The following is a 19,095-nucleotide window of genomic DNA, read 5'->3' on the forward strand; positions in this document are numbered from 1 at the left end:
CCATATTACCCATTGAATATGTCCCTAGGGGTTCTAGGACCCCTAGAGACATATGTTGTCGTTTAATGGGTCAAAGAGAGTCATAGATCACCCTATGACCCCCTTTGACCCATATTACCCATTCGAATATGTCCCTAGGGGTCCTAGAACCCCTAGGGACATATGTTGTCATTTAATGGGTCAAAGGTGGTCATAGGTCACCCTATGACCCCCTTTGACTCATATGAACAATTCGAATATGTCTCTAGGGGTTCTAGGACCCCTAGAGACATATGTTGTCATTTAATGGGTCAAAGGGGGTCATAGGTCACCCTATGACCCCCTTTGACCCATATGACCCATTCGAATATGTTCTTAGGGGTTCGAGGACCCCTAGCGACATATGTCATCATTTAATGGGTCAAAGAGGGTCATAAGTCACCTTATGACCCCCTTTGACCCATATGACCCATTTGAATATGTTCCTAGGGGTTTGAGGACCCCTAGCGACATATGTCATCATTAAATGGGTCAAAGAGGGTCATAGGTCACCCTATGACCCCCTTTGACCCATATTACCCATTGAATATGTCCCTAGGGGTTCTAGGACCCCTAGAGACATATGTTGTCATTTCATGGATCCAAGAGAGTCATAGGTCACCCTATGACCTATGACCCCCTTTGACCCATATTACCCATTCGAATATGTCCCTAGGGGTCCTAAAACCCCTAGGGACATATGTCATCATTTAATGGGTCAAAAGGAGTCATAGGTCACCCTATGACCCCCTTTGACCCATATGAACGATTTGAATATGTCCCTAGGGGTCTTAGGACCCCTAGAGACATATGTCATCGTTTAATGGGTCAAAGGGTGTCATAGGTCACCCTATGACTCCCTTTGACCCATATGAACGATTTGAATATGTCCCTAGGGGTTATAGGACCCCTAGAGACATATGTCATTATTTAATAGGTCAAAGGGGGTCATAGGTCACCCTATGACCCCCTTTGACCCATATGAACAATTCGAATATGTCTCTAGGGGTTCTAAGACCCCTAGAGACATTTGTTGTTGTTTAATGGGTCAAAAGGGGTCATAGGTCACCCTATGACCCCCTTTGACCCATATGAACCATTCAAAAATGTTTCTAGGGGTTCAAGGACCTCTAGCGACATATGTCATCGTTTAATGGGTCAAAGGGGGTCATAGGTCACCTTATGACCCGCTTTGACCCATATGAACGATTTGAATATATCCCTAGGAGTCTTAGGACCCCTAGGGACATATGTCATTATTTAATGGGTCAAAGGGGGTCATACGTCACCCTATGACCCCCTTTCACCCATATGAACAATTTGAATATGTCCCTAGGGGTTATAGGACCCCTAGAGACATATGTCATCGTTTAATGGGTCAAAGGGGGTCATAGGTCACCCTATGACCCCCTTTGACCCATATGACCCATTGGAATATGCTCTTAGGGGTCTGAGGACCTCTAGTGACATATGTCATCGTTTAATGGGTCAAAGGGGGTCATAGGTCACCCTATGACCCCCTTTGACCCATATGAACGATTTGAATACATCCCTAGGACATATGTCATCTTTTAATGGGTCAAAGGGTGTCATAGGTCACCCTATGATCCCCTTTGACCCATATGAACGATTTGAATATGTCCCTAGAGGTTATAGGACCTCTAGAGACATATGTCATCGTTTAATGGGTCAAAGGAGGTCATAAGTCACCCTATGACCCCCTTTGACCCATATGAACAATTTGAATATTTCCCTAGAGGTTCTAGGACCCCTAGAGACATATGTCATCGTTTAATGGGTCAAAGAGGGTCATAGGTCACCCTATGACCCCCTTTGACCCATATGACCCATTTGAATACGTTCTTAGGGGTCTGAGGACCCCTAGAAACATATGTCATCATTTAATGGGTCAAAGAGGGTCACAGGTCACCCTATGACCCCCTTTGACCCATATGAACAATTTGTATATGTCCCTAGGGGTTCTAGGACCCTTAGAGACATATGTCGTCGTTTAATGGGTCAAAGGGGGTCATAGGTCACCTTACGACCCCCTTTGACCCATACGACTCATTTGATTATGTTCCTAGGGGTCCGAGGACCCCTAGCGACATATGTTGTCATTTAATGGGTCAAAGAGTGTCATAGGTCACCCTATGACCCCCTTTTACCCATATTACCCATTCTAATATGTCCCTAGGGGTTCTAGGATCCCTAGAGACATATGTTGTCGTTTAATGTGTCAAAGAGAGTCATAGGTCACCCTATGACCCCCTTTGACCCATATTACCAATTCGAATATGTCCCTAGGGGTCCTAGAACCCCTAAGGACATATTCGAATTGGTAATATGGGTAAAAGGGGGTCATAGGTCACCCTATGACCCCCTTTGACCCATATAAATGATTCAAATATGTCCTTATAGATCCTAGGACCCCTAGGGACATATGTCATCGTTTAATGGGTCAAAGTGTGTCATAAGGCACCCTATGACCCCATTTGACCCATATGAATGATTTGAATATGTCCCTAGGGGTCTTAGGACCCCTAGGAACATATGTCATCGTTTAATGGGTCAAAGGTGGTCATAGGGTGACCTATGTCACCCTTTGACCCATATGGCTCATTCGAATATGTCCTGAGGACCCGTAGGGACATATATCATCGTTTAATAGGTCAAAGGGGATCATAGGGTACCCTATGACCCCCTTTGACCCATATGAACGATTTGAATATGTCCTTAGGGGTCCTGGGACCCCTAAGGACATATGTCATCATTTAATGGGTCAAAGAGCTTCATAGGTCACCCTATGACCCCCTTTGACCCATATGAACGATTCGAATATTTCTCTAGGGGTCTTAGGACCCCTAGGGACATATTCGAATCGTTCATATGGGTGAAAGGGGTATGTCATCGTTTAATGGGTCAAAGGGGGTCATAGGTCACCCTATGACCCCCTTTGACCCATATGAACAATTCAAATATGTCCCTAGGGGTCCTAGGACTCCTAGGGACATATGTCATCGTTTAATGGGTCAAAGGGTGTCATAGGTCACCTTATGAGCCCCTTTTACCCATATGAACAATTTGAATATGTCCCTAAGGGTTATAGGACCCCTAGAGACATATGTCATCGTTTAATGAGTCAAAGGGTGTCATAGGTAACCCTATGACCCCCTTTGACCCATATGAATAATTTGAATATGTCCCTAGGGGTGCTAGGACCCCTAGAGACATATGTCATCATTTAATGGGTCAAGGGGGGTCATAGGTGAGCTATGACCCCCCTGACCCATATAAACAATTTGAATATGTCCCTAGAGGTCCTAGGACCCCTAGCGACATATTTGAATCATTCATATGGGTCAAAATCCCTTTTGACTCATATGACCCATTCGAATATGTTCCTAGGGGTCCAAGGATCCCTACCAACATATGTTGTCATTTAATGGGTCAAAGAGGGTCATAGGTCACCCTATGACCCCCTTTGACCCATATTACACATTCGAATATGTCCCTAGGGGTTCTAGGACCCCTAGAGACATATGTTGTCGTTTAATTTGTCAAAGCGAGTCATAGGTCACCCTATGACCCCCTTTGACCCATATTACCCATTCGAATATGTCCCTAGGGGTCCTAGAACCCCTAGGGACATATGTCATCATTTAATGGGTCAAAGGGACCTATGACCCCCTTTGACCCATATTACCCATTCAAATATGTCCTTAGGGGTCTTAGGACCCCTAGAGGCATATGTCATCGTTTAATGGGTCAAAGGGGGTCATATGTCACCCTATGGCCCCCTTTGACCCATATGAACGATTCAAATATGTCCCTCGGGTTCCTAGGACCCGTAGGGACATATATCGTCATTTAATCTATCAAAAGGGGTCATAGGTCACCTTATGACCCCCTTTTACCCATATTAACCATTGTAATATGTCCCTAGGGCTCTTAGGACCTCTAAGGACATATGTCGTCATTTAATGAGTCAAAGGGGGTCAATGGTTGACCTATGACTCTCTTTGACTCATATATATTAATAATATACATATCTATTAATAACATACATATATATATATTACATTATTATATTTAACAAAAATATTACGTTATTATATATAGATTAATAACATATGTATGTATTACTTTATTATATTTAATGAAAATATTATGTTATTATATATATATATATATATATATATTAATAACATACATATTAATATAATAATATATATAATACATATTATGCATTTATATTTAATATATTACGTTATTATATATATATATATATAATATTATTATACATATTAATATAATAATATATAATACTTATTTTATATATATAAATTACGTTATTATATTTAGTAAAAATAATAATAATATAAATTATATTTATAGATTGTAATAAGATTAACATAATATATTAGTATCTATTGTTAGATTATATCTTATATCAATACATTACATTACGTTATTATATGTATATGTATATATATATATAATATTAAAATACATCTTTACATAGTAATATAAGTGAAATAATTTAGAAATAATAAGTTGTGACATTTAAACCCAATTTTCCCTCCAAAATGGGTTGAGATTTTAAATTTTCCCACCTCAACATATCGGATATCTGATTAGGCCTCGTAAATACCAAGCCTACCCAGTCAACCCAAAAGACATGTTTGAAGAGGGTTTTAGTGATACTCAGACTTCAGGTAGCCATCTGACAATGTTATTTTGATCGAAATTGAATAAAACAAAAAGGGTTTTTTAATATCAATCTCTAGATTCCATAAATATAATTTCTGTCAAATTTTGAGTTCAATAAGTATTTATTAGTTAATTATCAATGAAGATAATTGTAAAGTGCTGATTGACATACTGATTGAAAAATAGCTATAACTTTCAAACGATATAACATTTTTTAAATCTAAAAGTTGCGTCACATTCTATACTTCGGCTAGTATAAGAAAAAAAAATAAAAATTTGGTAAAATTTTCTATTAGTTAGGGTGGTCAAACACGAGACTTTTTTTTTTTCAAAAAAGTTTTGGTAGAAAATTCATAGTTAATTATTTATTTGGAATAAAAATACCAAAAAATATGCGTCACATCCGGGCATGAGTCTACTTTTCATATCTATAATTATATTAAAAAAATATTATGATTTGATTTTGATTAAGGTGGTCAAACATACACCTACTTTTTATTTTCGCCTTGAAATTTTCTTAGTACTACATTAAAATTCAAACTTTTGACCAATTAATTATTTTTTTCTCTTGATAAGGCCTGGTAGTTTAGAAATTACATTCAATTTCTTACAGATTATTTTCTTACAACTTTTTGATATAAAGTCCATAACCACTTCAAAATTATGTGTCAAGTTGACATAAACCTGATTTGTTGATTTTTCACTACCACTTAAGGCCATAGTTTGGTACACCATGATCCTGCACATACCCATCAACAACCATCTTCATCTTTACAAAAGGCTTCCACTCCAACAAGGTTAAGAAAACTAACATTCAAATCATCTACATCTACATCATTCTATCAAACACCAGAATCTCAACCATCCAATTAGCATGCTCACTCCCAAGAAAAAACAAAACATAATGCTTCACTAATAAATCCTTATCCATAGTAGCAACTAGTGAATCCACACTAGAAACAAAAAACTCAATATCAGTAGCAATATGTAGATCTTCATCAACAAATGCCAAAACCACCACAACAAAAATCTCATTGCTCACAACAAGATGCTCTACAACACAACTCACCACCAACAAAACCCAAATCATCCATGACCAAGTGCTCTACAATCTTCATGTTAGACTCAACCAACTGATCATGAAAACCAATTTTTTGATCTCAAATTGGTTTTGACAAGTGAGTGTCAATAGAGTTAAGTATTACTTAGTTCATGTCGAGCTAGTAATGCATGTTGAGCACACCATGTGAATATTAGACCATGCTTAGTCACAGTGAGTGCCAAGTCACTCAAGTGCTAAGTAGATTGGCCATGTCGAGTGATTTAAGAGTTGAATAAATAGTGGATGTCAAGCAATGTAGGTGCTAAGTCATAGTATAAAGATCAGTGCATGCCAAGTATCAAAGACTTCATATGCTGAGTGACACAGTTTTGACATATTTGTTTGTAATGGCACAAATAACTATGAAAACCATTTTTGAGCTGACTTAAAGGTAAATTTTGATATTTTTGAGATAAGGATGAATCTCTAATTGGATTCCCTATGCAATTACATGTAGCCAATCAGAAAATGGGAAGGATTAAGTAGAAAGATGGATAAATCACAGTCATAGATTCATACCTAATCGTAGCCACCAAAGTCTTATTAAGGATGATGAAACCCTAAACTCTTCATTATGAGTGTGTAGAATTGAAGGAGCGAAGAGGATTGTTTGCATGCATAGATGGAGCATTCAAGGTGACATAGATGTTATGAGGAAAGATTCAATTGTAGAATTAGTTAGAGAAAAATAGAGGATAGAGAAAAGGATACATCATTGAGACATCTAATCGAGAAGGATGAAAAAGACATTGTATAGAGGTGATCTGTTATCAAGAAAGCAAGTGCCAACCATAGGATCCATGGAATCAAAAGACAACTATCTTCACCTAGGACACTTGAATAGAATGGGATTGTAGAAAGAAGAAAGACATTAGTAGTAGAGGCATCAAGAGCAATGTTTTTTGAGAATGATGTATCTAAGACATTTTGGAGAGAAGTAGTCAATACAACAGTGTATACTATTAACAGAGTACAAATTAGAAAAGGTATGAGCAAGAAATCTTATGAACTATGGTTTGGTCATTCACCATCAGATAAGTATTTTAGAATATTAGGAAGTAAGTGTTATATTAAGAGAGATGATGATGTTGGCAAGTTTGATCCAAGAAGTGATGAAGATATGTTTCTTGGCTATTCATTGCAAAGCAAGGCATACCAATGTTTTAATCATAGAACTAAGTCAATAGTTGAGCATAGAAATGTAAAGATTGATGAGAAGTTTAGAAATAAGGAAAAGATGTTAGATTACAATTCAAATGAAGAGGAAGATAACTATGGAATTGTTAAACAAAATGATGAAATTGTGTTTGACACTAACAATGATCTGCAGAATGGTGTGTTAATTGTTGGGCAAAGAGGAGAGGAGAGATTTGAATCTAGAGATGAGATGTCAACTTCTACCCCTAATAGGAATCTAACAAATAATTAGCCTCTAGAACTAATAATTGGAAGAAAAGACAAAGGTGTGATGACAAGAATATATTTAGTAAAGAGATATTTGATTTTTCAAGTTGAACCTAAGAGTGCAAATGAAGCATGTAAAAATGATCATTGGATTGAAAAAATGAAGGAAGAATTAGAGCATATTGTAAAGAATGAAACATGGGAGTTAGTTCCTAGACCTAAAGATAGGAATGTGATAGGAACCAAATGGGTTTTCAGAAACAAGATGAATGAGCAAGAAAAAGTTGTGAGGAACAAGGCTAGACTTGTATGCAAGGGATATTCATAGCAAGAAGGAATAGACTATGAGTAGTCATATGCACCTATAGCTAGAATGGAAGAAGTAAGAATGTTCTTGAGTTATGCAAGGAATAAGAAGTTTAAGGTATATTGGATGTATGTTAAATTAGCCTTACTGAATGGAGAACTTGAAGAAGTATATATTGAGAAACCTAAAGTTTTCCCTTTCAAAGAACACAAAGACATGGTATGTAGACTAAAGAAAGTTCTATATGATCTGAAGTAAGCACCTAGAACTTGGTATGCAAGCTTGGGAAGCTATTTGGAAAAGCTTGGATTTGCTAAAGGTACAACAAATAGTAACTTGTATTTTAAAGAAATTGATAATAGTTTGCTGATAGTAGTAATAGTTTTTGATGACATCCTATTTGGAGGAAATGATGAAGCAAGTGATAAGTTTTCTAAAGAAATGAAGAATGAATTTGAAATGAGCATGATAGGAGAAATGAATTTTTCCCTAGGACTGCAAATTGTGAAAAATAGTGATGGTATTTTCATCTCACAAGTTAAGTACTTGAAAGAGTTCTTGAAGAGGTTTGGATTGGAAATTTGTAACCATGTTGGTACACCTATGATAATTGGTCACAAGCTATCTAGAAAATATGAGACACCTGTAGTTGAGCAGAAGAATTACAAATCTATGATTGGAGGTTTGCAATATATGACTTGCACTAGACCAAATATAGCAAATGTAGTTGGAATTGAAGCTAGATTTCAAGATGATCCTAAGGAGTATCATTATCAAAGAATAAAGAGGATATTCAAATACTTGAAAGGAACATCTGACTATGGAATTTGGTATGATAGATTGAGTGATTTCACTCTATGTGCATATACTGATACTGATTGGGCAGGCAGTATAGATGATAGAAAAAGCACCAGTGGTGGAGCATTCTTTCTTGGAGGAAAATTGGTTTCTTGGCTAAGAAAGAAACAAGATTCTATTTCTCAGAGTACAGCTAAGGTAGACTATGTTGTAGCAATAAATAATTGCAATCAAGTGATGTGGATGAAATAGATGTTGAAAGATATCATAATTGAGTTTGTAGAACCTATTATCATTTATTGTGATAGCACAAGTACAGTGAGTATGTCTAAGAATCATGTATTGCATTCTAATGCTAAGCATATGAAGGATTTGAGTAATACAAATCCACAAAGCCCAATAAATACCTACATTTAAAAACCTGACATAGAGAAGAAAAATACAAGAAGAGTCAAAGGTTTGCTCTAAAAATATACAAATTATATTCTTAGAAATGAAAAAGATGTAAGATAATTACAAATGATCTACCCTCATAGAAGAAGATTGAAACTTGAAAAGAGTAACCTAAAAGGTAAAAGGCTTACCTCAAAGATAAATGATATTTAATAATTATTAATTAAATATTAAATGAGAATGAACAAGCGCATAAAGTGAAATCTTAAGAAGGGAGAAAAGGTAATGTAATAAATGAAATAAAATTAACCTTTTTCTATAACACCCCCCCTTAAGATAAGAAATAGTGCAACTCGAAACAATGCAAAAAGAGCAAGGACACTACAATACAATGCTGAAAGAAAACTTGGGTCTTGACAACAAGGCCTGATGAGGTACCTAATCACAATTAAATCTCTATGAAATAGAGAAATAGAGAAAACCTAGTGGGAAAAAAGTCTACTCCAAAAAGACATATAAACGAATGAAAAAATGAAACATCTCAATAGAGTCTCTCAAGACCATAAGTACAATGAAAGCCTCCAAATAGAAGCTTGAGACTCCATAGCCCCCTCAGAATGGTAGAACTCTTATGTCGATAAACATAAAAATGTGGCTCCATTATGAAGGAAATAAAGGCAATGGACAAGGATGATAAACCCATGTATGTCAGGTTCAATTGGAAGTCTCAGTTGATGCTCAAAGGAGAAAGCATGGGAATCCTAAAATAGAATATGCAATGGAGGTGGAATAACAGGTGTGTTGAACCTATCATATGAGAGGAGATTGTTTTCCTCTGATCCTCAACAATTGTAGTAGGTGACTCAATGACTAGAGCTACAATAGTAGGAAATGTTGAAGAGTAATCATGTGCAAGAGATGGAATCTAAATAGGAGGTGGAGGTAAAGAAGTCACAACACTAGTCTTAGGAACAATACACAAGTTCAAGAGACTAGACTTCACCTCGGTAGACTCATGAAAAAAGAGAGTGAGTCTCTAATAGTGGAGATGGTGGACCAAAATGTGAGAAGGAATATAGGAGGGAAGCATGATAAACACTCCCTATAGCAATAATGTTGTCTATCTCACCATCTCTGATGTGCACTGAATAGTGTGCAAACTCAACTATCTTCCCTATCCCACTGTGTGTAATCTAATAAATAGAGAGAAGGTTGGAGGATAAAGATGGAATACAAAGTACATCATGAAATGTATCATCATCAATGTTAATAGAACCTTTCCCATATACAATCATAATAGTGTTGTTCCTCATCAAAATGTGTGAAGTAGGAGAAGCCTCAAAAGAAGAGAACAAATCCTGAGAAGATGCCATATGGTATAAAGCACTTGAATCTAGTAACCATCTAGAAGAATGAGGAATAGTAGTTGCACATAGTACATGACCCTTTCCTATATCTTTACCATCTAATTGAAATGATGATAATGAAGAAGGTTTGTGAGAAGTAGAAGGAATATCAATGTTTCTCTTCTAAAGGAGAGCTATCAAATTTGAAACCTATTTGGTATAGCCATCTAACTTCTTCTCATAGCAATGTGACTCATCATGATTAGGCTTATTACAATAAGTAAACTTTAGTCTTTCTAGTTTTGATTTACCTCCTTTAGAAAGAGTTAGCCCTAATGAACTATGAGTTCTAGAATCAATCTAAGACTCTATAGAATGATATTTCAGAGTCTTCTCCTTTATCCCTAAAGATGGCCAAGCTACCAATGCATGAGTCTATGAGCCTGTGAGAGAATTCAACTAAGAGAGCATAGCTTTCTCTTGAGTCAACCGATCATAGAAAACCTCAAAGATTGGCATGTAAAATATATTACCCAAATCATCTTTGGTGGAATAGAAGGTAGAAGAAGAAATTTGAAAGTTTTCATGAAGCTTAGAAAGAATCAAGTAGATATACTCAGTGTTAGTCTTCATCTTTCCACAACCCTGCAATAATGATCTTTGTTGTTTAAACTTCATCAAGAAGTCCTCAATGGAAGGAAAAGAATTTGGTACAAGAGAGGTAGGATTTGCCTCAATTTGAAGGACACTAAACTCATTCATGATAGCAGATAGTCCTCCAAGCTTGCTCCACATGGCTAGAGGGGTATTGCACCAATCAATATGAAACTGTAGACTGTTGGAGACCTATAAAGCAATCAGTCCTATTGCCTCATCCATATTTTTCCTATGTTGTATGACCTCAAAAGGCCTCTATAAAATTTTCTACACTACATCTAAACAAGACCACAACCCTTTTTACTAGAGAAGTCGAGTCATCAAGATCTTCCATGTGTGATAATTATGAAGGGTCAGAGTTCTAAACAAGAAGAGGTCTCAACCATTTTTTTAGAAGGTGTTTGAATTTTTTTTTGAATGTATTACTAGTTTGCATAAGTAAATAATAGAAATAATATGACAAAACACCCCCCACAATGCAAAAAATTGAACCCATCTACTAGAAGGAATGCCTAAATGAGAGAAGAACAAAAATGTCTTAGATATGAATCACAAATACCTATTTTTTGTAGGCCAAAAAAAGACCAAATGATGAAAGTACTATTTCCATTCAATATAACTCCAAACTGAGACCAGATCTAGAAAGTAGACAATAAATCATGCACCTTTTTTAAAATACACTGAAATATGTGCCCATATGAGCCCGAATGAAGCCTTTGAAGTCACAAAAATCAAGATTTGAAATTTTAAAAAAACTCAAAAATAGAGATCACAAACAACCTGCACCAATGTGTAGATCACAAAATTCTACCCAAAAACAAAAAAATTGCTCGAAAAAAGGATTTCATATGAAGAAAATGTCATTATTTGAAAATCACCTCTATAATTTTTTTTTGAATTATCATTGTCGCACCTCCAAAAATCAAACAAAAATGCCCAAAAAATGTTAGATTGGTTTTTTCAAACCATTGTTCTCCTTTTTCTCCAAATACTAAACAAGCTATAACAGATCTGGCTCTGATACTATGAAGGATTTGAACAATACAAATCCACAAAGCCCGAAGAATACTTGCATGTAAAAACCTGTCATAGAGAAGACGAGACAAGGGTTTGCTCTAAAAATATACAAATTTTATTTTTAGAAATGAAAAGATGTAAGATAATTACAAACAATCTATCCTTATAGAAAGAGATCAAAACCCGAAAAGAGTAACCTAAAAGGTAAAAGGGTAACCTAAAAGGTAAATGTTATTTAATAATTACTAATTAATTATTAAATGAGAATGCAAAAGTGCATAAAGTGAAATCTTAAGAAGGGAGAAAAGGTAATTTAATAAATTAAATTAAATTAACTTTTTTCTTTAACACCCCCCTTAAGATGAGAAACAATGAAGCTACAAGCAATGCAGGAAGAGCAAGGAAACTACAATGCAATGTTGAAAGAAAACTTAGGTCCTAAAAACAAGGCCTGATGAGGTACCCAATCAAAACAAATCTCTATAAAATAGAGAAATAGAGAAAACCCAGCGAGAAAAAATCTACTCCAAAAATAGATAGAAAAGAATGCACAAATGAAAAATCTCAAGAGTATCTCTCAAGACCATAAGTACAATGAAAGCCTCTGTGATAAAAGCTTGAGACTCCATAGCCCACCTAGAATGGCAAAACTCCTGTGTCGATGAACTTACCAATGTGGCTCCAATATGAAGAAAAAAAAGGAAGTGGACAAGGATGATAAAACCCATGTACGTAAGGTGCAACTAGAAGTCCCAGTTGATGCTCATAGAAGAAAGCATAGGAATCCTAAAATGGAATCTCCAATGGAGGTGGAATAACAAGTGTGTTGAATTTTTCATATGAGAGGAGATGTGAGTCCTATGATATATCCTCAAAAATTGTACTAGGTGGCTCGATGACTAGAGCTACAATAGTAGGTAATGATTAACAGTAATCCTATGCAAGAGATATAATCTATACAAGAGGTGGTGGTGTAGAAGTCACAACACTAGTCTCAGGAAAAACACATAAGTTCAAGCGACTAGACTTCAGCTCAGTAGACTCTCATGAAAAAAAAGAGTGAGTCTCCGATAGTGGAGATGGTGGACCAAAATATGAGAAGGAATATAGGTGGGAAGCATGATTAATAGTCCCTGTAGCAATAATATTGTCTATCTCACTATCTCTGATGTGCACTCAATCTTGTTGAAACTCAACTATCTTCCATGTCCCACTATGTGTAATCTAATAAATGAAGAGAAGGTTAGAGGATAAATATGGAACACAAAGTACATCATGAAATTTATCATCATCAATGTTAATAGAGCCTTTACCACATATAGTCATAAAAATGTTGTTCCCCATCAAAATGAGTGGAGTAGGAGAAGTCTCAAAAAAAGAAAACAAATCCTGAGAAGATGCCATATGGCGTGAAGCACTTGAATCTAGTAACCATCTAGTAGAATGAGGAATAGTAGTTGCACATAGTACATGACCCTTTATTATATCTTTACCATCTAAGTAAAATGGTGATGGTGATAAATATTTGTGAGAAGTAGAAGGAATATCAATATTTCTCTTTTGAAGGAGAGCTATCAAATCTGAAACCTATTTGGCATAGCCATCTAACTTCTTCTCATAGCAACATGACTCATCATGATTAAGCTTATTATAATAAATAGACTTTGGCCTTTCTAGTTTTGATTTACCCCCTTTAGGAGGAGGTGGCCCTAATGAACTGTGAGTGCTAGAATCAATCTAAGACTTTTTTGAATGAGATTTCTAACTCCTGTCCTTCATCCCTAAAGATGGTTGAGCTACCAATGCATGAGTTTGTAAACTTGTGAGAGAATATAACTAAGAGAGCTTAGCTTTCTCTCATGTCAATAGATCACAAAAAACCTCAAAGGATGGAATGGAAAATCTATTACCCAAATAATCTTTGGTGGAATAGAAGGTAGAAGAATTTTTTTGAAAGTTTCCACAAAGCTTAGAAAGAATCAGGTAGATACACTTAGTGCCAGTCTTCGTCTTTCCACAATCTTGCAATAAGAATCTTTGTTGTTTGAAATTCATCAAGAAGTCCTCAATTGCATGAAAAGAATCTAGTACAAGAGAGGTAAGTTCTACCTCAATCTGAAGTGCTCTAAACTCATTCACTATACCAAACAATCCTTCAAGCTTGGTCCACATAGCTAGAGGGGTATTGTGCCCATGTGGATGAAACTGTACACTATCAGAGACCTGTAAAGAAATCAGTCCTATTACATTATCCATCTTATTCTTGTTCTGCATGACCTTAAAAGGACTTTTTAAGACTTGTTACACTACAACTAAACAAGACCACAACCCTTTTGACTGGAAAAGTCATGTCATCAAGGTCTTCCATGTGTGATAATTATGAGGGGTCAGAAGTTCTAGATAAGAAGAGGTCTTGACCATTGTTTTAGATGGTGCTTGAATTGTTTTTTTAATGTATTTTTGGTTTACATAAGTAAATAACAAAAATAATATGGCCAAACACCCCCCACAATGCAAAAAATTGAACCCCAGTTGCTAGAAGGAATGCGTAAACAAGAGAAGGGGAAAAAAAAAGAGATATGAATCACAAATACCTATTTTTTGTAGGCCAAAAAATGACCAAATGATGAAAGTACTATTTCCACTCAATATCACTCTAAATTGATACCAAATTTGGAAAGTAGACAATAAATCATGGACTTAAAAAAAAATAGCATTGAAATATGTGTCTATATGAGCCTAAATGAAGCCTTTGAAGTTTCAAAAATCAGGATTTTTGATTTTCAAAAAAATTAGAAATAGAGATCACAAACAACCTACACCATTGAGTAGGTCACAAAATTCTACCCAAAAGAAAAAAGAAAAAAAAAATTGCTAAAAAAAAGGATTCAGTATGAGGGAGATATCACTATTTGAAAATCACCTTTGTAATTATTTTTCTAAATCATTATCATCACACCTCTACAAATCAAAGAGAAATGCCCAAAAAATGCCAGATTTCTTCTATCAAACCCTTGTTCTCCTTTTTCTCCAAATACTGAACAAGCTACAAACAATCTAGATCTGATACCATGAAGGATTTGAGCAATAAAAATCCACAAGGCCCAAATAATATCTACATGTAAAACCCTATCATAGAGAAGAAAAAGAAAAGAAGAGGCAAGGGTTTGCTCTGAAAGTATGCAAATTGTATTCTAAAAAATGAAAAAGATGTAAGATCATTTCAAACAATCTATCCTTATAGAAGGAGATCAAAACCCAAAAAGAGTAAGCTAAAAGGTAAAAGGGTAACCTAAAAAGTAAATTTTATTTAATAAGTACTAATTAATTGTTAAATGAGAAGGAAAAAGTGCCTAAAGTGAAATCTTAAGAAGGGGAAAAAGGTAATTTAGTAAATAAAATAAAATTATCCTTTTTCTCTAATAGCATATATCTATTAAGTATCGTGTGTTGAGAGGAAAAAATAACAAAAAAGGATATCATATTAGAGTATGTGAGTACTAAAAATTAGATTGTAGATATCTTTATGAAGCCCTTACCTAAAGATATACTTGAGTACTTGAGAGGTATGCTTGGGGTTATGCCCTTGCCTACTTCTAAGTAGATGATGTAGTAAGTGTATCGGTCTAGTAGTATAGAGGACTATTATTAGACTAGATTGAATGTTAAATGCTTCCCATGTGGGGGAGTATCTAAGATGAGCTAAGTCATTAAGGACTCTTGGTAATTGGTCTTGAATAGTGTCTTTGGACACTTGAGCTAGTTGAAGACTTGAAGTAGTAAATTGCCACAATGAGGGCTCAATGGGGGAGAATATGGATGAAAATAATCTCCTAAGTTTGAAAAGGCAAGATATGTACATGAATGGGGGAGAGATGGTTATTAGGGATATTTAGAGAGATTCATGCGAGAAAGAAGGAGGAATATCTCTATTGGGGAGATATGTATTGTGAGTTGTTACTATGAACAACTGTTGTCGATCCTAATGAAGAAGAAGAAAAAAGAAGTGTTCTAAAGGATTTTAGATTTGATTGATGAAGAGGATTTGAGAAGATAAGAACAATAACAACAGAGTAATTTTTTGGTTGTCTTGGAACTTAGATTTTTTTCATCTATGTTGGCATCAATACCAAAGGGTGAGATTGTTAGCATGAATGCTAATGATACTACATTGGTGGAGCATCCTAAGAATTGGAGAGTATTGACATGTTGCATTCATGATTATGTTTTTCATTGATTTCAACATAGTAGCAAGTCTATGAATATTGGTAGAATAGTAGAGAGAGATCTTAGGTGTATGAACAAGGTTTTGCTTATCTAGTGATGCATAGTCATAGACATGTTTAGTACAGTATCCTGATGATGAGATTTAATGTGTAGCATGTAAGTTGAAGACATATAGATGTTTACTTGATTTACTGAGATTTGTTCAAAGATAGAGTGCTTAGAAAGAAATTTCTAATGTTTTTATTATATCCTTCATTTGAGATGTAATAAAGAGATGTGCAATCAACCAATGACAGAGGATAGTCAGATGATGATATATGTGGATTTGCAATCCTTAGTATCACACATATGAATTTTTGTATAGACTATGAGCCAACAGTGCTATTCTAATTGTAATTAATTAATTATCTTATTATAATTAATTGGGGAAGCCTCAAGGCCAACTCAAGGAATTATTTTGAAGATATGGTATAAAGGAAAGATGTTTTCCTTGTTTGTAAAGTATCCAGTGTTGTATGAAGTGAGAAAAGGAGCAAGAGTGTTTACTAAATGTGAGTAAGAGATCCGAGGGATTATTGGATGCAAGATTTGTGATCTAGCTACAAAATCAGGAGTAGAGGTTTGATTAATAAGATAGGGGAAGGAAGTACCATCCATTTCTATTATTCAGTAAGGAATAATACATTGATCATTTGGACAGTGGGTTTGTTGGTCTTAACCTTGAAGCTATTTGGGTAGTGGGTCTAGTTGTCTTCCACAACTCCTAACAAGGTTAGCACAACTTCTAATAGGGTTGGAATCTTCTAACAAGGATTCAAAGTCTCCTAATAGGGACTAATATGTATTGAATGTTGTTATAGACACCTAATGGGTACATCCTCTAACAAGGAATATTTATATTAGTAGATCATCTTTTGGGTACCAACCCCACTAGGGTTTTCCCTTTGATCAAGGGTTTCCCTATTTAGCATATCTAGTGTTATTGTGTATGAGTATCTTGTTCTAGTTTTTGATTATATTACTCATATGGTTAAAGTTTAATAAGGTTGATAATTGTGATATTAGTTGGATAACTGATTCAACCCCCCCCCCCCCCCCCCCCCCCCCCCAACCTATCTCAATTATATTGGTGGACTATATATTCTAACATGTTGATCTTCACAAATTACATTCCTTTAACAATTCTTGGAGTGAGCCTTTTCTCTGACTAACACCAATTGAGTCCAATTGTTCAACATGTAATTCCTTCACCTCTCTTACACTAGGAATTTCCTCATTTAAGAAATCAAGTGCCCCAATAATTTTTTCATCAATTTCTTGTGCCATAATTACCTTCTCAAAATCAACTTTATATTGTTTAAATATTTTTTGAATCACACGAATCATGAATACCTAAAATTTCCAAATCATTCATCTATTTTGTAAATCTAGTGTGTATTCCATCGTCATTATTCTTATCTAAAAGAAATAGAGATTATTTGGTTACCAATAGAGAACATTGCACACCTTTGTATGGATTTACAAGAGGTGAACTGCATTTATTTTCAACATTTTATGTAGATTCAACATGAAGAGTTTCATATTTCTTAAGAGCATCACAATTCACATCATTGATTTCCACTGCAATAGAAGATGAACCACCTTCATCTTGATCTATATTGTCAGCATTTACAATAAAATCATGGTTAAGATTGAGAATTTCATCTAAAGTCATAGTTGGGTCCAGTGTGACATCATCTATCATTAAATCCATTGTATTTGTGCAATTTTTGATATTATATTCAAATGTGCGATATACTAAGTGCATTGGAAATAATGTATATGGCTTTTGGATCCACTCTATCAACATCAATATGACATCCATTATTTGATTCTCAATTGAAGTTTCTTATTGAGAATACCAATCAACCATATCAAATTGGAGACTAGAAATATTCTTTGTTTCATAAAATGGATGCAATTAATTCTCATCTTCTTTTATGTCTTCTAGAATTTTATTGATTTTGTAAGAGTGCATCAATTATACTAACAATCTATAATATTCCCTCTTTTTTCCTATTTTTCTAGTGTTTGAAACTTCCATTTACAAATGCAAATATCTTTCCTATTGGATCAAAGTTATATCACACATCACCAAAAGTATTAATTTGAACATGAGTCACATCTATTTGTACAGTTTCTATAATGTCCAAATCAACACAAGACTATTCACCAACTGTATTGTTACTTGAACAATTTGTCTACACAACTCTAAAAGTAATAATTTATTAGAAGGGTAATGTGGTAATTTCCATGGATAACCATGGAAGCTACAAACCATTACATAGGTGAAAGTTCAAAATTAGATATGTCAATTTCTATATTTTTCTATGTCATCAGTAGCCTCATTAGATATTCTTCTTTCTATTTCTACATGAATTTTCTTACTGTATTGAATGTGAAACCATCATTGACTCTACAAAAAAAATCAATTTCGATCATTTCCAATTAAGGATAATAGTTGTAAATTCTTGGTTTAACCTCTCTGAACCTGTCATTCTTATTCAGTTCCATAAATATATTCCACAAAGCCAAAAAATACACCAAATATGATGACACGTAGAATTTTTTCCTATGAAGAACATCAATTAATTGTTCATGCAAATAATTGCTAATAATGGATGCCCAATTGAATTGTTTTTTGTTCTAAACTTTGTGGATAAAATAGAGCATCCATGGCTCAAAATGAGTTGCACCAAGATGTCTAAAAACCCTACACAATAGTGTGATATAATCTCTACCTTCTTCTATAAAGTCAATTTTATGTTGTCCTCTAGTCATTCTTTTAACATTGGTATTCTTTTGTTGCAACAATTTATCATTTAGAAAGTGTGTTGCAGTTGAATCAGTTGGTCATAGTAATCATCGATGATCATCATATCAACAACAACATAGTGTTCATGTTGTGAAATATTGAATGCTTCTCATACAATTTTTGGACTATTATCAAACAATTTTACACCGTGTGAACTTTTAACTTTCCTATCCTCATCATCATAGTATTGTGCACATGCTAAAACCAATTCTATGGACTAAAGAGAAACTAAGAATGCAGTTGCTTCAGCCAATCTAGA

Source organism: Cupressus sempervirens, chromosome 1, assembly GCF_028749045.1.
Source record: "Cupressus sempervirens isolate cs-2001-9-10 chromosome 1, ASM2874904v1, whole genome shotgun sequence".
Taxonomy (NCBI): domain Eukaryota; kingdom Viridiplantae; phylum Streptophyta; class Pinopsida; order Cupressales; family Cupressaceae; genus Cupressus; species Cupressus sempervirens.